We start from the raw sequence: 24,350 nt of genomic DNA, 5'->3' as shown, positions 1-24,350 counted from the left end.
GTACTCTCCTTCTCCCACCATTTATGTTGTTGTTCTTTGCATGAAATATTTTTCTCCCTCCAGAATGCCGTAATTTTTTAACTGGGGTGGTAGAGGATTGAACTCTAATGAACCCTATCGCAAAGATCCGGAATGAGATGGGCGCTGCGAGGAGGAATTCTTGGTTAATAATACCATTCCATTCCCTTCTTATTTCATTACCCACTCTACGGCCTGTTCCCTCTCGGATCACCCTCTTCACCCGCAAGCACGCCCAGTGTTCTCTGGTCTGCCCAACAAACCAAAGTCCTGCATCGCGGACCCATCATCTCGCGACACCCTTCCCAAGGGCATCCCGACATGCCACTTATTCGCACGAAAGCTTCTTTCTCGGAGATGGCTCAAGGAAAAATTATTGTAATAATCGGGAATTGATTTTTTTTTCCGAATGGGTCTCTTTTCCTGGAATTTTAGAGTTCAGCTCATTGGTCTCAAGAACGCTCGCCTTTGCGTAGTATGTATTAGTAACGAGTGTTTTGCCCTGTTGTTTATCTTCTCTGAATTCGTTTATTTCCTTACTTTGGTCGAATTTTTACATTCTATCAATTACTCTAAAATCATATTCTTACCTTAAAGAACGTTGATAAAGTAGTCAGTCATACATTTTTCAATTTAATAATTCATTATTATAAGTATTGCCTTGCCGTTGGCAATGATTTGTAAGTTTAATTTATTGAAAACCTTACTCATTGTTTTTTCAAACTCAATCACGCTATTGGTCCACATTTCGCGCTAGCCAACGAAAAATCAAGTATTTTGAGTTTTTTAATTTTGTTTCTAATTCTCAAAATAAGGCATCTTCTTTTGTCGTCATGCATTCAAGTGATCTATACGTTTTGTTCCTTACGCTGAGGTTTCGAATTAACTCATTTTAAAAAATCATCATATTATCATCAGTATCGCTACTTTAACGCACAGAAGAGTTATAAATAACGTTACGTTATGGGTAACAATAATTTAGAATTTTTAAAATGTTTAGCTTTAGTAATCGGTTCATACGAGGATATATTCGTAAATTTTCCAATTGGACTGCTGTCGTTATGAAGATCGAATAGTTTTTCTATGCATAAAAAATATGGAAAATATAAATTAGCAAAACAAAAACTATAAATAAATAAATATATATATTGGAATGCTGGAATGTTAGAATTCTGACCGGAGGGTCTCGGGTTCGATTCCCGGGCAAGTCACTCGCATCCTCAGCTATACCCAAGCTATGTGATTTTTCGGGTACCAGATCTTCCTGGGAAACCATAACCGGCACAGGGAAAGGAACTGGCCCCCCTACCCTGATATGTGAATTTCACACGCCGTAGGGCTTATTAATGGGTGAACTCTACCATCACCTACCAAGCCGACCTTAGGGTTGATTATTGTTTTTATGGTTTTTTTTATATGAAAGGTCTTTGAGAGGTGAGATTTTTACAAACTTCAACAGTTATTGAATATGACAACTAGCATAATAGATAAGCGGGTTCCTCCAACGGTCCCATGAAGTTTCTCTTATCGTCTTTTGTAATTTTTCTACCTTTTAAAAGAGGATTAATAATCCGGCATATATCATTAATAAATTTTTAGAAAATAATTATTTAGTTTACAGTTTATGAAAAATAAAGCAGCAAATGAATATACGACAGTAATCAAAATATATTATATTTTCAACCGTAAATTTTGTTTTATTTTTACTTTTATATTAGCTTTTGATTAATGTATCCAACTGAGATGAATTTTTCTTCAGTAAACATTCGTTGGAATCACTACTCACATATTTGTCACGCTAGTTGAGCATTTTATTTTTTCTTTTAAAATTTAAACATTTAATAGAAGTTTCCGGCACCTCTGCTTAAACTCGATGCACAGATAAGTCTCTTCAGGGATTCTTTATTTATCATTGGTCCGGCTCGGTAAAAGCGTTTGGAATCCGCTCGTTTCCTGAGATTTCCTGGGAATTTCATCCGATAGAATGAATGGCACTCAACCTTTCAGCCTTGTCCGCCCCTTTTACCCTCAAGGACGTTATTACGAAGGAATGAACACTCGGGATAGGACGGAGACGGAAATGGAGTGTAGCTAGGCGATGAATGAGCGATGTCGACGGATGCAATGGTATTTGAATAAGCTAGTTTGGAGCAGGTACGCGGCGGTGGCTTGCATGCAAAAAGAGCTCTGACAGGGGACGAAAAGGAGCGAACTCGCATCCATGGGCAACTTGGTAACGAGCCGTTTAACGTTGCTTCATAAATCTCCCTTTCTTGCTCAAATGTGATATCTCTCCGTGACGGAGAGAAGGGCTTCGGGTAGGATATTTCTTTAAACTTCTAAGATCATTTTGTGGCACATATAGTCAGATTCATATTTAGAGATAGGATATGGAGACATTAACAATCGAATTTCCACTAATCTCTGGTGTCAGAAGGTGTTTAAGGCCATTATGATTCTTTTGAAGACATCAAAAATCTGTCGTAATGTTCTAGCTACACAATCCTTCGGACCCTAATGTGTAATCTTGTTATCAAAACAATATAATCAACATGGTTATTACGTATAAACCCAGACTACGAGATCGTATTCCTAGAATATATGTTACAGTTATTTTTCCCTTAGGTATTCTCAATATTCATTCTTAATTTCGGATATCTGGGTTTTAATGTGACGTATTATTGAGTAGAGTTTTAGCATATGCATATTGATGGGGATAAGGTTGGATTCTGATGTGCGCATAGGCTGACCACTGCTATATATACTATTATACCTCGCCCAAGACGACGCCGAAAGCCGTAATTTCATTTACTTAAATAAAGAAGATAGAAGATTCAGCATTAATTTTCGTAAAAGATACTAATTGTAACTCGGATAGAAAATAGGTTCCGTTGACATAAAATAAAAAAGGCTGCTTCACAAGCATGATGAATAGAAGTAGGTTCCCATAGCGCTTATTTGCGTCTAATTTTCTTTTGGTGGTCTGTTGTGAGTTTAGTGATCAATACTGTGACTGAAATATGAGAATAACGTAAAATGTGGCAATTAAATCCCCGGAGGCTTAAGTATATTAGTTTCAATGCCTACAAGCATTGAAATTTCACCAAGGTATTTTTCCTCAAGAAAAAATGTTACACCATTTATTGCTTTATTTATTTTTAGATATCTTTGAAGGCAACATTACTAATCTTCTCAAGACGAACGAGAAAGTGTAAAAATTTTTTTCTCGCTGCGAATTCGGGTTTTTAGTAAATTAGTAACTACGACATTGGGATTGTAATATCTTTCACCCCATAAGATATTATGGGCGAAATTGCTTGTTCGATAGCATGACGACCGCCATTGGATTGAAAAAGTGCCTGTATCAAACAATCATAACACCCACGTAGATACACGGATCGGATGATGGCTTGGAATCAATCCATTTTCGAATACATGGACGTTATAGGGAGATAAAAAGACTCGCACCTCTTGTACACAATCATTAACTCAACTTATTTTTCTCTTTCCACATTAATTACTGGCCAACGCAGTTTATTCTTATATACCTACCCCTTGTAAGCCCTGTATGAAAATAATTATTGGCGTCATTGGCGAGTTTGGACATTATTTTTACCTCTTAAGTTTTAATTTTATAGCTTGAGAATAAATTGCGCAATATATTGTGAAAAACACTCACCGAAACCACTGAAATTGCTATAGTTTCAACTAATTTCAAGTTTGCAATTAAGAAGAAACCCTTGATTTTATTGGGCGGATATTTGAACAAGATAAAATAGCCTGGGTAAAACTTTGATCTTATTTAAGACAATGAATATTTAAGCATAATGTATCAAGTTTTATAAGATCCAGTTGCACTTTTCTTCTCCTTACTATACGCACCGATGGGGTTTAGTAATTTATTATAGCATTTTTGTTTAAGGCTGTCTTGATATGAGATATCTAAAACTGAGTGTCAAACTGAAAATTTCTGAATGATGTTTAACTGAAAATGGTTAAATAAACTGAGAAGTCAAATAATTTTGTGGCTTATGGATTATTAAAATCAATAACAAAGGAAAATTCCAGGCACGCATATAAAGGCACCCTTGCCAAAGTTTTACCATCAGGAAATAATAAAAGTATTTTATCATACTGAGAATGGGTTTAAGTAAATAAAGAAACTGGTGAGTCAAAAAATAATGAATGGAAAAATATTAGACATGACTCGACTACAAGGTTAGAGAATTAATTTTAAAAATATAGGAATAAGTGTGATAACACGTTGATGCACAAAATGCACGTAAAAGAACAGTGGATTTTTACGATATTAAAAAAATAACAATTAAAATTTATTTATATTCTTGTGAATATGAATTATTCCTTAACTGTTTGTTAATTTTGACTGATTTGAGCAAATTGGAATGTAGATGTTATAAGAAAGTATTGACAGTGCGTTGTGATTTTTTGTGTGGCACAATAAAGGAAGATGGTGTTACTTCCTAGATTAATAAGCACCACAGTGATGAACCAGAGGGTTGGTTTGATAGGGGAGAGTAGAGCTCACATCGTGTTATGTCTTACTGCGTGTGAAATTCGCACTCCTGAGTGGGAGGGCAGTTCTTTTCCTGATGCTACTTGTGGTTTCACTGTTTGTTTTACGGAATAGCACACAGCTTTGTTAAAATTGAATGCACCCAGAGTCACCCAGACTTGAACCCTAGACAATGGGTCATTAACCGTACTCTTCACCCACTAGGCTTCCATGCCTGTTTCTAGTACGTACATTTGTGTATTATTATTGTACTATTTTTTATTACCGTATTTTTGTAATCTTATTAGAAGGTGTAATTGATATATCTGATTTTTGGAATAGTAAAATAGAATACATTTATTAAAACAATTAGAATTTGACATAAATATTCAACTTATTACCTAGTACGACGTTTATTCGAACTAAAATGAAATGATTTCGCCGTCATGGCAACCTCTTAGGTATTTGGCCGTTGCATCCGATACGATTTTTAAATGGGATGAAAATGCCATTATTAATATTGGCCTGAAAAAAGCTGTGACGCGAATGATTCTGAAGAGTACTGTTGGCGCCATGCCCACCACAGCGCGACGCGAGGGAGGCTCCTCTTGCCGTCATTCTTCGGAACCACACGCTTGGCGTCACAAAGGAGCTGCGAGGTTGCGGGAGTCGCCGCGGGCTGTCGCCGCAGTAGTTCTGCGTAGCACCAGCTGAACTCCCCAGAATTATTTTTTTTATTTTGGGCTTTCAAATGGCCAGGAGGAACCACGTTTCCAATCCCGTTTCAGATCCATTATTATTCTCAGTCGAAAAGTGGAAAATATTTATCTCTCGCTCTTTCTCTGCCTCCTCTTCGACGATTGGACTCGGAACAGAAGTCGGCACGAGCAAAACCCGTGCCCTCACTCCATGACGGATATTAACTTCACTTCGAATACGAAAATCACTATTTTTCAACGCACATTATTTACCTTTTTTTATTGACCCTCCACGATGGGTGTTTTGAATCGTTACATGTATTAGCCACCTCACACTAGCATTGAGCCCAACGAAATGTTCCCTTAATCACATTTTCCGAGAAATGAAAATCATTTTGCTATGAAATGAAGTTCCGGGTAATAATGGGGCTTCCTTGCCACCGGTTTCCTTCCCGGAATGATTATTGGCCGAACGTGACGGATATTCGTGTTATTATATAGGGACGCATTGTGCATGTGTGTCAAACGTGAACGTATGAGTTTTGAGTTTTGATTTTTTTAGCCAAAGTCATGGTTCTATGGCCTAATAATCTTATTTTACTTTTTTCACGCAGGGAGGCACATCTTTTTTTCCCGAGAGAAGATTGTTGTTTTGCCGTTTTTATTGACTGCAGCCTATGAATACTATTTCCTGTTTCGTACAAATGATAAATTCTCTCCCAAACATTTTCCAATCGCGTTTGAAAGAGAAGTTTAACTTTTTAGGAAAACTGATGTTAGTTAATTGAAATCGACTATACTATATTTCTTTTCGTGATAAATTCATGGGTGACTGTAGTCGAAGGCACTCTTACAAGGGATATTACAAGTCTCTGGAACAAAAGAGCACATCCGAAACCAAAATCGACAAAGATGGCGAAAGAAGTGTTCGAGGACAGGTCACTGCGGAAGACTTTAGTGAGATGGTTACGTTTCCTGATATTGCCTAAAATCAAGGATTTTTTCGACTTTGCCCATCCGGAAATGAAATGGCTTAAATTTGACGATATATGGGCCCAAAATAATCGCTTCAGATTATTTGTGTTAGAAATGAAATATGTATTCCTACGTTTGTTATTGTAATGAGATCCACACGAAAGTCAAAGGATACTTAGAACATCCAAGGCTTCTTTCTCTCTCGGTTTATCGATGGAACTTCATGCTATTTTTCCCTCCGGTCTTTTAAGAGATGCTGCGAGCAGAATGCCCGTTTCGCCGGTGCCCTTGACCTTTGTAAGGGCGGGTGAGGTTCTTAGGGATGATGACAGAGAGATGTTGGGAAGGGGAGGAGCCCCGTTTGAGCTTTTGATTCCTCCGGCAGAAAATCCATGGTCACCATTCCCTTCCCTCTTTTCACTCTTCCTCTTCTATGTCTTCAAGTTATAGTTACTTATGTGTCCTGTCGAACACAAAACTCAGAACCATGAATACCTCTCGGCCGTTTAAGTCTCCTCCCATGACTTGCAGGCTTCGGAGTTTCCATCCTCCTCCTTTCAAAAAAATCTCATAAATCAACTCGCGGCTGTCTCTTCCCTGTAATTTTTAATCGGAGTATAAGCTATTTCTATAGATTTTAGGCGTTTGTACACTTGCCTTGTAGTGTGTGACTGTCCGGAAGAAAATAATTTGAATAATACCATTCCATTAGTTTGAAACATGTTGTTGCAATTATAAATGGAGAATGTTTTAATCGGAAGCTGCTCATGAAAATGTCACTTATGTTGGCGGAATTTTCTTCTCATAATAATCCGCGAAAAGAGGAACTCTTACAATTAATTTGGGATGACGCTCTAAAGGTTACGCTACGGCAGCGTAGTTCCACTGGATTTATCAAGCATGTCTTATTATTTCATTCCACCCATCAGAACTTTCTAAGCTATTTAATTAGATTGGTTCGCTTATAAGAGACACTGAAAATGAAGTCCTAAATGAGTGTAATTAGCGGTTGATGCTCTTATTGAAAAGGGATATAAGAAATATATTAATTTATTAACCACCATTTATTTTGAAGGGCGTTTAAAATAGTCATTGGTGCATTTCTCGTGGTGCAACTGTGAGAATATTCATATATAAGTCAGACCTAGAGTTAGGGATTAGCATTTTTATCTCTACATGATTAGTGAAGGATTATTCAAGGACATGAACACTAATTTTTGTAGGATGTCATTTTCCCAAGAAATAAAACTATCGGCCGATTGTTTTCATTACGACATTTTTCTCTAACCTACGTACGTCCTAAATTGGCAATTAAAGTCAGTCAAAATTTGCACTTATTAGAAATTTGCTCCTCAGTATAACTACATACAAAGTTTTCAAAAGTTAAAATTATAAAAAATTATCAATTTCACTGAAAACCCGCATCACCTCTACATAAATACTATGTCACATTCATAATATAAGTGAGTTTCTTTATACGTATGCTACATTCATGGAATATTCAATTAATGCCTACTTTTTAGGCTATCAAGTATGTACCTATTATTTGGCTTGCTCCATTTGTATCGGTAATTAGTTATTCCCCTCTTGAATACAAGGAAAGAGAAACATTTATTGGGTTAAGTCACCAAAGGCATTAGAAGTGAAGAATAAAAAATACGAACTTGATTGAGTATTCAAAAGTACTTGTAAAGTTGGATGTCCTTTAAGTAATATTACACGTACTTGGTAACATATTTTTAGGTCATTCTCATGCATTAATTATCACCTTTGTTTAGGTATAGAAATGATTTGAGTATTGAAGTGGACGTCCATTGCAATCTTTCGTGAGTAATTTTGTCCCTTTAAACAAAAAACAAATCATTAGTATTCTCCCTATAGCCTCTACTCATTTCCACCTCAATCATATTTCTAGGTTATAAAACGTATCATTTGAGAGAGAGAGAGAGAGAAAGAACATATATTTACATCATGGAAGACTTAATTCAAATGAGAATGAGAAGAGCATGTGATGGAGAAAGTGCGTTTTCAAAGAGCTCGTGCACGAATGAAAGAATGTGAAAGAAATGTTGGTGTGTCTCGGAGGATGGAGGCGTGTCCTCGCGTGATGGAGATGCCGGCATTTCCTTAAGTGGGAGTGTTTGAGACGAAAGGGAAAAGCGAGGAAGTGGGGAGGGGATCTATGCTTTTTTTCTTCCCATCGTTTTTTTCCTATCCTCCTCCATCGAAGCACGAGGCCTGTGGTTTGAAACTCGCAAGCAAGTGAAAGACATTCTGAGTGACGGGTGGCAACGTTGCATTGCAATGACATAGTAGTTATTATCTGCTCAGCAGTCTAAAAACTTAACCCCTATGACTGATCTGATCTTACGTGATAGAGTAAGGAAATGAGATGATGATATTTCACTTCATTCTCATAGGTAAAAACAAATATGAAATTTTGAATATCTCAATTTTCTCTGCTTTTTGATTTGCGAGGGCATGCAGCAAAGATTGATCTTAAATGTTTTCATTCACTCTATTTAGTACGCAAACAATTAACTTTACTTTTAGTTAAACGTTTGATTTGTATTTCTTGAATATTTTTTTGAATTGACTTAAGTATTGCGTCAATAGCAGCCATTCCAATTTGAAACTTTCAGTTTGCCTGCGGCAACATTCGGAGGTACCACGCGACCAGAAATACACTGCATTGAAATTTTGCTTTTTCCTGAACAAATTGCCATTCGAGATAGATATAATGCTACAGTTGGCTTATGGAGAATTGGTTCTTCACTATAGAGTGGCTTTAATGTGGTTGTAAATGTTTAAAGAGTGGATACTCAATTTCAAAGGAAGACGGACCCAGAGTTCCTATCACTATTTTTGCATTAGTAACAACGCTGCAACCGTTGCGAGAGAGAGTCATCAAATGACGTTAGGAAGCACTATCATAAATATTCAAAATTTTATTTATGTGCCCCCCAAACGTTGGTAACAGAAAGATAGCATATGGAACGTTTTTGCGCCCGGTTGGTTCCAAGGCTGTTCATTCCCGAACAACTGGACGTTCGCGTGCAAGTTTGTCCGCAGTCGAGAATAATGTTACAGGAAGAAGATGACAAGTTTCTTTCGAAGGTTGTCACTACTGATGAAACTTGGCTACGTCATTTTGATTTTGAGAGTAAACAGCAAACTTTTAAGTGGAAATCTCCAAGCATCTCAAACACAAACGAAGTCAATTGGTGGCTTGTGGTGGTAAACATTTGGCATTCAGGGTGTGGTGTATTAGTATGTCGTACCAATACTCAGAACTCTTAATGGAGAATACTGTATGGATGTGCTGAAAATCAATCAAGGTCATATCAATCGCTAAAGGTCAAGTCTCAAAGCAAACAGGCTAGATGTTCCACCACGATAATAAACGACCGCATATTGCAATTTGGTTACTGAATTTATCGCAAAAATATAGGTTTATCGTATTCCACAACCTCTCTATAGCTCAAAATTAGCCCCATATGACTTTTTTCTGATCTCCAATGTGAATAAATTCCTTCATGAAAAATGTCTTTATCATCAGAAGCAATTGTGAAATCTGTGAATGTGATTTACAGTGCATATCAAAAATTCTTTTCAAAACATGGCTTTCAGCATGTTCTAAAAATCTTAAATAAATGATATGGCCGACGAACTGCATTCAGTGAAAACTAATTTGAGAAATGGAGTCATAATTTGGAGGATAAGAAAAGCAATACTGTTAAAAAATAACGATGATTAATGCATATTGAACAGTAGTCGTGCATATCTTTTAGTTCTTGCTGTTTGCTAGAATTAAAAATGACAGCGTTTTAAATTCAAGTTTCTCTACAACATGGGAGTTTTTTTAGCCTTCATACATCATTTCAATATAATAAATTAAATACTTATATATGACACGATATTCTGCCACAAAAGTAATGCCTACAGAAACTTACTGTTGGCGTAAGTGATGGTCGATCTGATATTACTAATCATATAAGCGGTTATAAAAAAACTTTTAATAAATGATAACTTACACGATAAATACACGCCTGGCGTATTTATACAGTACATAAGTTTCCTTTCAAAGAAAAAAGAATTTTATACCGGCATTTTACAGACTTCCATGATATATTCAACACTCCATCGGCCACCACTGAAACGCTTTCAGGTGCGACCTAACAAATGATCAACAGTTTTCTGTCCCCTTGTACTATGTGATGAACAGCAACTTTGGTGAAACGAATTGCATTGTATCAATCTGTCCACTCGTAACAACCATTCCTGCATTGAGACGGGTTGTGAAGTTCAACCTCTGTTATTTGTCGACATATCATCTGATCTCATTCTTGGAGAATCGCATCTTGCAAACACCTACGAGCAAAGCGTATACTGTTGAAAACAAATCGTATTCTTAAGGAATCGCGATAGCGTAGTGACGGAGAGAGACTGACATTATCAGGTTCGGAATATGATGCGCCGGACGAAACACAGGGGGTAAAGCGAGGAGACTTGAGAACAATCAAAACACCCTGTGCGTTCAACAACTGGACATTCAAAATAATTAATAATCTACCACAAGTGACACATTTCAAGAGCAGCGCAAAAATGTTTTTTTTATTAATGAGTCGTCGTTATACATCGATGGTAGTCATTGATAATCTGGCGTTGAAGTTTCCCACAGGAAGGAACAAAATTAATGTGCACAGAACAAAAAATAAATGTGCAATTATTGAAGCATAACAGAGCGTAATACAAATTGTAGGTGGTTCACGCTTAATCAAAGAAAACATTGGTACGATTTCTTCTAATTTTGAAGTATTCTGAGAGAGGATCCGCGAAAAGCCCTGTCGCTTTCCTCAGATTTCATCACATCAGTACACTTCTTCCCATTGAAATTATTACAACGAAGTATTTGCTCTGTCTAAAAATAGTTCACACTTGTCCATTGAAAACATCCACAAGGTTCACCACCGGTATACGTATTTTTAAATTAAATATTTACTACTCTTTTCTTGAATCTAGTATAGGTGCAAACACGAGTGTGGCTATTAAATGTAAAACACAATGCATATGTCCACTGTTCTTTATTAACGTACAAATAGTTTCAACGCTTAGGCGTCATCATCAGGTAAAAATTAAAATCTAGATTAATAACAGTGGAAATATACCTTGTGTTCTTCATTTAATGAACATGAACTTCCACAAAGTTGAACCTGGAACAGTTGAATACGAGTGTGGGTGCCTGATGTGGTGCATTTCTTAGTTTGAATACATTATTGGAAATTATGTATTGGTTTCTCCTTTCCCTTCTGCAATAGACACTTAATACAATAAGAGCTTAGTCCTTCCAATAAGGTGAATTCCAGGGACAGCGTTTTCAATGTGTTCCATCTACGGCTATTTAAAAGAGAATTGAAATCCTTCTCTTACGACAACGTGATTCCTGATTCATTGATATTTCTTTTGGCGAAATGGCTTCTGTAATATATTATTCCTGCTCTTAATACCTTAATAATTATGTTTATTTCATTTTTTAAATTAATTTTCAGAGTACATTTTTCTTGATTTGGTCCAGCTCAGTGCTGCCGTTGATGCTCATTGTGTCCAGTCATTTTATTTAACACGTTAGACGTGCGCCTTTTTATTATTTCAGAAATCGTCTTTAATACCTGCACTCCTGTTTTCCATCGTTTCTTATTTCCTTTCACCTTTGCTGTTTTGCTTAAATTGCCCTGATCGCTATTTTTACTTTCTACCGGTTAAGGAGCAAGCGAAAGGCAAATATTATACCAGAGAAGTGAATGGTGATTACTCATTAATCATTTCAGTCGCAACGCTCTCTTTCATGACGGGAATCATATTTCACAAGACTCGTTCTGGCGTTTCATACTTACGAGCTTCTATCAGGTGGTGGTAAAAGGAAGAATTTGTGGAGAGTAATAAAGAGTTAGTGTTCTGGGAGAACTATTCGATCGTTAAAATAGATTATTTTGCCCTAAGTGTTCATCTAAATGATAATCCATGTTTCTTCCAATTGTTCTTGTTCGCATTTCGTAACAATTATTTCTTTATTATTTTTTCAAAGATGAAGAGCCTATGGATGTATCTTTATTCCGCTGAGGATTTCTCGGGTATTGCAGGGAAGCGGTTTAGTTTCCCTCTCAGATATTACATTCCGCTGAGATCACCTTGCTATTTAGCTTGCTAATACCGTTACGAAAGCGAGAGCTTTACTTTACTTTCGCAGGAAATGAGATGTGTTTTTCTCGAATCCGAGCTGGTGGCTACTGTCACATGCTCACAAAAAAAATTGCGAAACTCCGCATAAAAAAACCTCTGCTGTCCATCGTTACGTCTTCCCGACGAACCACGAGGAGAGAATCGATAGAAATCACTTCTCTCTTCCTTCCCTGCAACAGCCCTCACTCCCTTCACTAAGCCTCACCACCACCACCCCCCACCCCCCAGCCCCATATTTTCTCATCCGAGGCCTTGTTTGGGAAGAGGAATATGCTTAGCAAAAAAGTAGCATCCCACTTCGCCTAAACCGCAATTCCAACTCCAGCCGCGCGCCTCCTGTAAGATATTCCGCTCAGGAATAGTATTTTCGTTTTTTTTTCTTAATTTCGATTCGCCTTTCCTCTCTTTTTCTCTCTCTCAATAGTGGAAATCTTTCTCCTTACGTGAAAATTACTAAATCGGTGCGTCTTAACGTATAAGGCAACAAATGCGTCCGAAGCCGGTCGGGTGGCGTTGAAAATACTGCGGGAAGTCGTAAAAGTAGAGGTTCAGAGGAGTTTGGAAAAAAATGGATGGGATATATTTCTGGAAAATTGAAAGATGGGAAAAAGAGATCAAATCACACCGTAGCGTTGGTTGTTCGGGGCAATGCGGTGCGAAAAGGAAGAAAGGCTCGGGTCCGCGAGGCTCTCTATTCGATGAAGAACTGCGCAAACGAGAGACAAATGATTTTCCACCTCACGACTTTCATATTACTCTTGTCGCTGTGGTTGCTGCTGCAAAAAATAAAAGTTTTATTTATTGCCTATTTGCGTTTTTCTCTCAGCGTAATCATATATACCATATTCTTACTTCTTCTGGCCGTTTTTTTTAATGATTATATAAATCGTTGGAAACTGGTGCTGTGTTTTTTCTGTTGATATTCTTTGAATTTGCCGTATCTCCGAATCTGCTTTCCAGTTATATTTTTTTGTGAAATTTAACGGTAGCAATGTAAGTTCAACTTTCTTTAAAATAGTATGCGTTTGTATATTCACATGCAAAAGGAACTGTTTGCTTTTTTTTCGTGTACAGAGTATGCTAAAACCGTACTTTTCCTAGGCCAAAACTAATTAATATATGTATTCTTATCAACTATTCATACTGGATTGCCTTTGGAAATTGATGCTAGGCTGGATTTGAATAGTCGAGCAAGTAAAACATACTAGTTTGGAGATAATTAAATTCCAGCCTTCAACGACGTTTCAGGTTCGTTTTTTTACATTCACTACAATTTTTCCTATGGCTATAACAAATTAAATGTATGAATCGCAAGCGTTCTTAGGGCCACATAAACTGTCTTAAGATGAATTAAAGATAATACCAATCTACTTTCGTCCGAGTTCATTAAATGTTTTTCATTCCTTAATTTTCATCGCTTTGAAATCTGTAAACTACACTGTGGACATATTTGTGAATCAGACCAATATTAATCGCAGCAGAAGCACATTATATTTTGGATATTTTGGCATTGATTTCAAGCTGATGTCCTACTTTATAATGCAAAAAGTAATATTTTAATGAGATTTCTACTTGAGGAGCAGAAACTCAAGTTCACTCGTCAAGAATCTCAAGCAAAAACTCATAAATCATAATACGGTCGTCAGTTCATCCCTTGTCTACTTTTATTGTTGTTCATAGTACAACCAAATTTGAAACAGTTTAAGGTAATCTACATCATATATTTTATTGGCCATGGGTAGCTAGTTCATTTTTCATATACCTATACAAATCCCTGACTTAATGCTTTCTACAGGAACATAAAAGGAAAAGTCTGAAAAGTAAAAAAGCTTTACAAAGTTATGAGAGATGATGAAAGGCGCCCGAAGTAAGGATGTAAAGAAAACACAAATAAAACTTTTTGCATGGAGTGTAGTTTTACATGGCGCTGAAACTTGGTCGTTGAAGAAAAATAATATGCGTAGATTGTAAACCTTTGAAATATGAGTGTAGAAAAGAATAGAGTAAATAAAATTGATGGAAAGGAAATCAAGCGATGAAACTTTAGGCGTACGAGTGGTGAGAAATTTCTGGTCAGCAAAGTCGTTGGAGGTGGCTATTCGGAAAGTTTCCACGGATCGTCCAGTTTTCCACGGGTCTTCCAGCGGATTGAAAAATAACCAACTGGAGGCTTAGTATTCAAAAGGTTCGGGAGTATTTTGAACAGACCTCATATTAGGGCTTGATAGGTGGTATTGGAATACATTTGTAAAAGATAGAGGATCCTGAGAAGCAATGAAATGCTCATGGCAGTGAATGGGGGAAACCAGGAAGAGGTAGGAAAGGAATATGCATTTTGAATGGAGATGAAGGTGGTAGAAAATACGCAGAGATATAATTAATGAGTCATTTTAATATGTAGGTTTGGGTTTAAGGAAATTTTATGCAATTTTTTCAGGACTTATAACCGGAGTAGGAGTGGTGTGTAATGCTGCATTCCATCATAAACCTACACTAAGTACACTATTACTACTAACCTTAAGAAATTGTCATTCATACTCTTACTGAATTATTGAATGAAAATTGTTACGATATAAGATGTCAAAAATTGATCATTCTCTTCGAGATGTTTAGTCAATATATGATGCTACATTTTATAACCGCAGGTGCAACTAGCATTTTTTTGGGGAAAGGGGTTTGAAAACTTTGTAGGGGAGAACTAATTATTGCTTTTACTTCATTTTTTTCTCTATAATCTGGAATTTTTTTTCTGTGAGAGCGTGAAGGAACGGTGACTCCAAAATTATGTGGAGTCATTTACGTAGGCATAGGTGTAAATATAATAAGGGTAGTTTCATAAAATAAACCTCGCGTATAATTCTACGTTCCTCCTTTTTCGTAGAGACAAATTCCCGCCTACGATTATTTCATGGTTATACTATATTCTAATAAAGTAAGGCTCGTGTAAGCACATCCTCTCTGAAATGCATATATATATATATATATATATATATATATATATATATATATATATATATATATATATATATATATATATGGCTTATCTACAGAAGCAGTCAACATAAACTGAAGCTACAGCAACATCAGTTTTAGTGAGATTATTTGTAAGAAAATTCCCATTTTCCTTTTTCGCAAGAGATACAATAATTATGAGAATTGAACAAATTTTCCCTTTATCATTTTACCTCGGTGTACGAATCGGTAGAAATCTGTTGAATAAATCCAATTTATTCGAAAAAAAACCCTCGCTTCCTTTGGAAAGAATGTGCCAAAACATATACTCCGATTTATTCTTCATCACGGTAGAAGTTCTTAAATCTCCAGGGTCTTTGGACGAATCTTTTCGTCCAATTAAAGTGCTCCTGATGATGCACAGAGGCTGGGAGGGAGGGGTAAACGGAACATCAGTCACGCCGCGAACTCGTTGCTCCATGGGGTTCAAAAGCTAATTTTCACCGTCCCTTAAATCTTCGAATGAAAAAGTGCCAAGACCCGAGACGGCCGCCTCGTGAAATCCCATAATTACGGGCCCCATTAGGCCTCGACCTCATCCCCGAACGACATTTCGGCCTCCAAAATAATTCCCAGTCCTTCCACTCTGTAAAAACCTTCATGCTTTCCTCAGGCCCGACTCTGATTCTCACTGGACATCCTTGAAAACGCACATCTCTTTGTTTTACTTCCGCTTCTCGGCGGGCATTTTTATATTTTTTCGGCAACGTTGAGTTTTTTGAAAACTCCGCGCACCGAAGAACACGAGGCTGTCCGTTTTCCCATTCCCGTCCCATTTTGTTTCCTTCCGTAATAAGGATTCATGTTGCATTCCGTCTACAAGTTGTTTGTGGTGTAAAATAGCATGCAATAATTTGATGATGGAGGAATAATAATATTTCAACTTATCCAATACTTATTATAAACGGAAAACGTAAGGATAAATACTATAGCAAAATTAAAAACCTTTTTGTAACATGGATATTTGATTAAAATACATTCAATAACAATAAGGTACTCTAAAATGATTACATATCTCGCAGTATGATTCTAAAACGTTTGAATTTTGGTTTTTCAACCAATAGCATTCTATGCTAGATTCCTTTATTTAGAAACACTACCTTTTTTTTCTTTGGTTCATATAATTTCTCAGTATTCTTCCGCAAACATGTCAATTAGTATTGACGGGGTGAGCTGTATTTCTGTTCGATCCCGTTAAAAATATATCATTGCTCATGCATATATATTTTAACTGCGCCACATGATGATCATTTAAGAGAAAAGAAATTCCTGTAGATCGCTTTCGACATTTTAATTTCCGCTGTTGACCGCATTGGGCATGAATACCGGAAAGTGAAGGAAAAGATGGGATGAAGTAAGGAGGGTGGCCCTTGGCCACCCTCCTTACTTCATCCCATCGCCCACACCTTTTAACTTCTTTTCGATCGGACGCCGTGAAGATTGGTAGCAATGAATAACCGGAGGAAGGGAGAAAGCGGCAAAAGACGAAGAATGGAAATGATTAATCACGGGAAATCACTATGAACCGATACATAGTTCGAGCCGAATTTCTCCATAAATCACGATAGCCTCTCTTGCTTGCAGGTCGCGATAAACCTAACGATTTTCACCAAGTGGAAAACGTGGTAATATTTTACCTAAAAAGATTAATCTAGAATGGCTATAATTTTTCGATTTCGATCGTGATAAAGCTCGTGGATTCTACAAAAGCGCAGCACGTTTCCCACCTGTGTGGATGAAAAGACCTAAAATCAAGCCTTGGGAAGATTTTTGTACACTAGATTAGGTTTTCTCCGTGCATAAAGCTTAATGCCCAAGAGTGATTTTCATGGTTGTGAAACTATAATTGCGGAAAATCAGTATCAGCGCTGCGAAAGGCAGAGAAGCGTGAAGGTTCTATGAACGACATACCGGGTAAATATTCCTAATGAGGAAAATTTTACCGAGTATAGAAATGAAGAGCTTAAGAAATAAAATTGTATGTGCCGCATGAAGCTCTTCTGATTGATTGTAAGCTTCTTTAAAAATCTCTAATGATGCTCATATCTTTTGAAATTTCTATATTTTCACTAATAGTTATAATAATAGCAGTAAAAAATATTGATTAATTCTATTTTAAGACGTCTCATTTGATCATGTAGTCCGAGAGTCAGAAACGTGTGTCAAAATACACATAATTTTGTTTAACAGGCATTCGTTCGGGAGAAAGCTCATTTCCAACCAAAGTTCATTTCTTCACTCACTTAATTTTAAGCAATCAAAGGGTCCACATAAATAAAACGCTTTTTAAAGTGTGTGTTTTTCGCGCTCTTTGCGTGAGTTTCATCGATATGTATTTTCGACTGTCTTCATCCGTCTCTGTCCACACGAGGAGAAACAACCAGAGAGGTGTGTAATTTCGGAGGTGGAAGGATAACTTCATTATTTGTTCACGGCTTGTAATCACAATTATCTCGTTTTCCAATTCGGTTCCGAAAGCACAATAAAAAAAACCGAGACAATGAAAGCAAGGAAGAGGGGTTATCCCATATTCTGTGGAGGCCACTCACTTCCTCTCCCGGTGCATGAAGGGAGATTCGAGAGTTTAAAGGGAGTCTGCCGCCTCCAAATCTTTCCCCAATCATCCCCCATTACCCGCGTGATTTCCTCCGGCCTCTTAATCCGATTTTCCTTCACGGGCACGGTGCAGGGTTGCCAGCAGACAAAGGTTTTGATTCCTCAGTTTATCTAGGCCATACGTAGGCAATTTCTAGAAATGCTACTGAACTGAAAATTATCATATCATGTAATCTGCAAAACGTTTATCCGGGAATTTAAAAAAAAATCTGAGCAGGACATTTCATCATAATTGAATATATTTTTAGAGTAAGTTTGAAGGAAGTTAGCACTCACTAAACCCCTCCCTACATGAAAATTTTAGTTGCTTTTCACGTAATAGTTCGATTTGTATTTTTATCCAATACTCTTTTATCTTTACTACGATGTGCATGCGAGCTCTTGATAATTATTTGAGAATATTAAGAATCCCAATTAAAGGTAGTATAATTATATCTTCACCTTTGAATAGGAAAACTGGGCCACAGTGTACTTTTTGAGGGATATAGTATGGAAAAATAATGTGATATCAATATTCATTTGTGAATTTGCATATTGTATTGCTTAGATCATTGAGGCAAAAGTTATAAAAAAATTAATGAAATTTTGAGTAATTGTACTCACTGCGAGAAAAAGACACTGAAATAGGTAGACATATTCATGCACAGGAAATTTCTATTCGTTCTCATTTACCCTGAATCTTTTAAAGAAACACCAGAGAAAATCTGATGCATTTTGAAGCACCAACATCACAACTTTCTAAAAATATATGCATACATGTATCCCGCGACGTTTTAAAAAAATATCATGGTGCCGTATCCCACTTGGCTTCCTCATGGAATAGTTCCCGTTATTTAGTTAATCAAAGTGAAAACGACAATTCAGTCCATTGCCCACTTTTTCTGACCTCTTTGAATTTCCCTCAGCAACCTCCTCCCTTCACCTGCCATTTTTGTGGAACTTTCGTTTGGACCCATATTCTGAAAATTACAATGGGAGCCCACGAACAACTGTAACTTCTTGAAATTTTTAAGCGTGCAGAATTTAATTTGCTTAAATCGATGTTCTCCGATTGAATTTTGCTTCTGATGTTTTGCCGCTCTTATTAATAACCTTCCGGACCCGAAATTGTATTTTTTACCACCCTAATTTAATCCATGAAATTATAAAAGAATGAAGAATCGTTCAATAGAGAATTTCAATATGGTATGAGTAAAACGAATTGTATAACCATAAGTCTAATTATTGTCAGGAGAGTCAAGCACATGTATTGTTGTGCACTTTTAAAGGATAGAATATGCTGGCATTTATTTGCAAGTTGAAGAAAACTTTCGATGAACTTGAGAAAGATATTTTTCCCACGGAAAGCGGTACGGAGAAAGTAAAATTCCGTTCATGCACAAATGGATTCAAGGCTATATGTAGATTTTCATGAACGTATTCCATTAAATTGACGAGCATGAGTCCGTTTTTTAAGCTAAAAGTCAATTTATGAAACCCTGTAGGTTTCTCGAGTGGGGCCACACGCAAATAATTCTCCAGGACTTCACGTCTGCTTTTTCGGTAATGCATGATCAGTAATGCTACATTTAAAAAAATGTTTTATTTTCAGAGGACTTTAAACTTGAATTCTAACTTTGAGAATCGAGCACTTCGTCACTAAAGTGTCACATTTATATCGGTTGCAGCAGGGGGATGAATTTTGTGCATGCCAAGTGGCATAATTTAGAGTAAAAACATCAGTGGAATCGTGATGGTAATGAATCCATAAGGAAGGAACCATCCCTAAGGGTTCCATCATTGTTCCCGAATTCCACGAGGATTCTTTGCGATTCGGGGAGGGTTTGGCAACCTTGTGCAAACGTCATACCTCCACCCTTTCTCCTCTTCCCCCACTGCCACCCCCGGTCGTTCCACCCCGGCTTGTGACCGCTTTATCAACTCCGAAAATGTACCCCGGCCCACGTGACGGGCGCCGGGGCGACTAAGGGGGAGGGTTCCAGTGTGGTCGGAGGGGGTCACCCGACCACAGCCACGCTCGTCAACCGCGACACACCTTCGCCTCCCACAGGTGGAGGGGGGCGTGCCACAGAGACAAGCCACCCCTTGGCACCATCTTCCTTGGTTAGCGGCATATTCAGGGGAAAGGGAGTGAGAGCCGCTGTTCGATGAATTCAGGATTTTCACGTTCTCCGTGGTCTTCCACGGAGACAAAATTTGGGCACGTTCTCTCATTTCCAAAAGTATGTTGACAGTCATCCCCGATCCGAGAACGTAATTGAACTGCCATAAAATCCAATGCATTCAATCAATTTAACTTGTAAACCCATAGTTTTACATCCTTCTGATAGTGGGGAGTGAGAGAATTGGGGAAGTGGGAAGGTAGAACCATCATTGGTCTAAAGTTAACATCGAGATACACTGAAAATTTCCGCCTCAACCGAGATTCGAACCCGGGTCCTGGGTATGGAAAGCCAGTCCACTGGCCGCTGAATAAACTCGATCTAACTATAAGAAAAGACATTGCGTGAATGTAGATTTCAAAATAAATTGATGGAATGTCAGTTTGATTTGAACGTATGATCCTGAGGTTTTGATGATAATCGAAATGTTCATTTATTTACCGAAAATTTATTTTTTTCCCCATTGCGGTTCCAGTTATTCGCCGTAATTATCACAGAGACCCATGATGTGATGCTAAAGCGCTGGTAATGTACATCGACAATGGCGATAAGTCGCTGAAACCGCAATCTTAGAAAAGTAAAAAATGAGCTTTAAAAGAGTAATTGCCTTCTTGTTATACTGCTGGAGGTTTTTTGCCAATATAGGTAATGATGTGGAGTCGTTGAAACCGCAGTCGGCGAGGGTTTAATTCGTGAGGTAAATTATCCAATAATTCATTCGCCATGCTAACATCCGACAATGTTTCCGATATTTTTACACCACACTTAATACAGAGGCTGAAGTTAGCACAAGGACCACAGTACTTACAAGGAAAGATTATCTCTTAAATAAAAAAAAGAAATTAAAAAAAACAGGGAGCTTCTGAGTATAAAATTGAAGAAAGATAGTGGAAGGAAGGAAAGATTATGGATTTTCATAATCGTAGTCAGGTTGTTTCGAAAAATTCCAGGCTTATTTGGTCGTCTTTCTAAATTTTTAGCGTACATTCTTGTGATCCACTTAGTCCCAAACTCAACACGAAGGTTTTTGCATACTAATTTCTTATTTGCATTCTCCAATTCGTTGACTGTCGTTCTTATCTTTTATTCACGGAGTCGTACTTCGAATAGGTTAGTCTTTCATCGTTCACCTTCCGAATTAGTATTTCAAATTGTATTAGGTCCGAAAATTATAACCACAGATTTCAACTTGAGGGTCCTTCTGGACAAATTTCAGTACAACTCTCTTAGTAATAGCAAAATCATTGAATTAAGTCGGGAGGAGTTATTTCTCCTTGAAGCTGATGGTGACCAAGAAAGTTATGATGTGTGCAGAAGAGATGCGTAGAAAGCTACTTGGCTTAGCTTTAGCTGGAAATATCCAGAGGCTTCAACAGGATTTGGATTCGTGACCCAATAACGGATATCTTAAAGTCGACACTCTTCTCGATTAATTGAAAATAATTGCTATATCTGATATACTGTTATGACCCTGTAACATGGTCCAAATTCCCTTGCAGTTTACATTAATATAATGACTTTAAGAGGAATTTGTAATGAAATGATAGGTCACTTGTTCAAAACTTTCTTGCAGGAAAGGGTTCAGGCTATTTTCCGCTAGGGGTAGCGACTTAAAACAACGAATCAGCTCTCAAAATCATCTTACAAACGCGTATGAATAGAAGCTAGGGTAAAGAGGGGAATACAAATATTTTAACCTCGACAGAGAAGGAGGAATACAATCTTACAGCAGTAAGAATAATCCATAACTTTTAAAATAATCCCTTCCGAGTTGTCCATATGCGATTTTCTATCTACTGTGTGGCGTGAAAGAACGCCTAGAGATGAGTTACACGAGAGTCGGAGCTGTTGGGAAATTCGGCCCGTTTGTTACGGCCTCCTCAATGCACCGGCCGTTGGAGGTGTTTTGGTGAAAAAAAGGGCACAAGATTGAAATCCGTCCATTCCGAAAACGTGGCCTCCGGAATCCTCCCGATTCCAGCTCCTTGCTTCAGTGTCTTCCCGCGTTGGGTCACATCCTTCCCTTTGGCCATCCCCATTCCACCCCTCTCTCATGCTTCCGATCTTTGTTTCGGGCTGGCACACTCCTACTCCCTCCTCCCCAGTTTCCTCATCCGTGCCTACAACTCCTCCTCGGTCGGACCTCGTCGTCCCGCTTACTATTCTCGCGGTCTGATCCCCTATGCCATTTACATTTACACACACGAAGTATATCCCCAGAGCGTGGCAGGGAAAGGCATTTATGCACAGTCGACTCCCGAGTCGACTTGACATAAATATCCATTGCACACAAGTGGTTTAAATATATGCATGCGTTGTAACTGCTTGATCCGCCGCAGGAGCATGTGCCTGGTGGTGCTTAGGCATAATCGGAGAAAAGAAATAAAGGCTGCAGTTAACTTAAGTAAACCAATAATATTTTCTTTCTTTCGGATCGTGTTTTGTTCAAAAAAGGAAATAGGGAAAAACGTTTCCTTGCTGTCACAGATTCGGCATTCGGCTTTCGCTTCGTCATCCAAAGCTTCAAACTTTTGGTGCACTGCATTTCATATATAATTCATCTACATTCACACAATACACCGCAAGCCGCCGCAAAGGCGTGTGGCGGGGGATTTTGCATGAGATGGATGTGAGAGAGGTGGGTCGGTAATTACTCGGATATTCTCTGTCACCTTTTTTTAAATAATGGAGTGGTATTGGCTATTTTACAGGTTTTGGGCACTGCGCGATCGTTTAGGGATTTAGTAAATGTTATTTCCATGAAAGAGTTATTTCTATGGCCATCGTATTGCATACACGAGCAGGGATTTAATCATATCGCTATTGAATTTGTGCATTTTCGATAAGTACCTTTGCAACAAGTTTAATCTAGGCATTATTATTCGTGAGTTTGTTAAGCCTATCTCAAACTTCGTAACAATCAAGTGCGTTCGTACAGAAGATACCCGTAAATCGATCAAGAAAATTCGTAAAGGCGAATTTTATTACGAAAAACAAATTTGCACTTTTACACTGATTTATTGTAACACACAATGAATTATATCCTATTATTTTGCGTTTCTTTCTAACCTTGTATTAATTTTATCTTTAGGTGCATTTTATGTGCGAATTAGGTTAGTTCTTGAACCAATGTATTCTGCGATGAGTTGTAAATTTTCGAAGACGTGACTTTCAATGTAATGTTTAATCGAAATTAAATAGCTTGTTCCTTGCAATTTTCGTTCCAGTCCATTTATAATATCCCAAGTACAAATTTTAGTATTCTTTTGTATTCCATAGTATCATAGGCAGAAAATGATCGAAAAAATATTTGTTTTACCCTTTTCACTTCAAGCACAATCCCTCATCTTGTCCGTTCACGTTTTTCTGGATAGGGAAAGGCTAGCAGTAAATCATACCGATGACGGAGAGGGGCAGTTCAACGATAAGTGCCCAGATGCACGGCGCTAATGGAGGGAGATCAGAGGGAAGTTGAGTTCGGATGTCGCAACTGTGCGATGGTTTTTCCCAGGGAGAAAGACTTGTATTGGGTGACTTCCGGAGCGCCTATGGCAAGAATTATCCCGTTAAGTTGGTAGCTGTCAGCAAAACAGCAGTAATAAGGAACAGCGCTGGTAACACAAGGTTAAACGAAAACGCTCCAGTGTTTCCGTTACCGCTAGCTGCCTTGGTTATATTGCTCTATTAATGTTGATTTAAAAATTTAAAGAGCCATTAATTTCTATTGTTCGTTTCACAGCTGATAGCTGCTTTTCACAGAATTCCGTGAAAATTGCTAATCACTCGAAAATTGGACTGACCGGAGCATATTTTAAAGATCTCTCTGGAGCAGGGAGATGTTGATTATGCGCACCAGCATTCGAAGGTATGCGTGCTAAACCGTTTCGACCTGCAAACGCGAATCATTGTGCCGTTAGGTCGGTGACTAACGTGGAAAAAGAGTAAGGAGAGTTTTTGTTTTGAATCCTCAACGAAATGAAGTAAGGAAATACAATCAATTTTCCGTGTAACTTAACTTCTCTGGCCTATGTATACATATATTTCCTAAAAGCTGTCTGTATGTTTTGAATTCTGAATTATTGTCGGTCACTCTAGCTAGTTAAGTTCCGCGTCTCC

General features: G+C 37.7%; 1 protein-coding gene across 2 annotated transcripts in view; it reads left to right on the top strand.

The window, feature by feature from the left end:
• Positions 1–24,350, top strand: part of chas (chascon) — a 291,630-nt gene that overhangs the window by 111,212 nt on the left and 156,068 nt on the right. The window lies entirely within an intron of this gene.

Source organism: Hetaerina americana, unplaced genomic scaffold, assembly GCF_022747635.1.
Source record: "Hetaerina americana unplaced genomic scaffold, ioHetAmer1.1.p SCAF_4, whole genome shotgun sequence".
NCBI classification, from domain to species: Eukaryota; Metazoa; Arthropoda; class Insecta; order Odonata; family Calopterygidae; genus Hetaerina; species Hetaerina americana.
The sequence above is the reverse complement of the archived record's forward strand: the minus strand, read 5'-3'. Positions and strand labels throughout refer to the sequence as shown.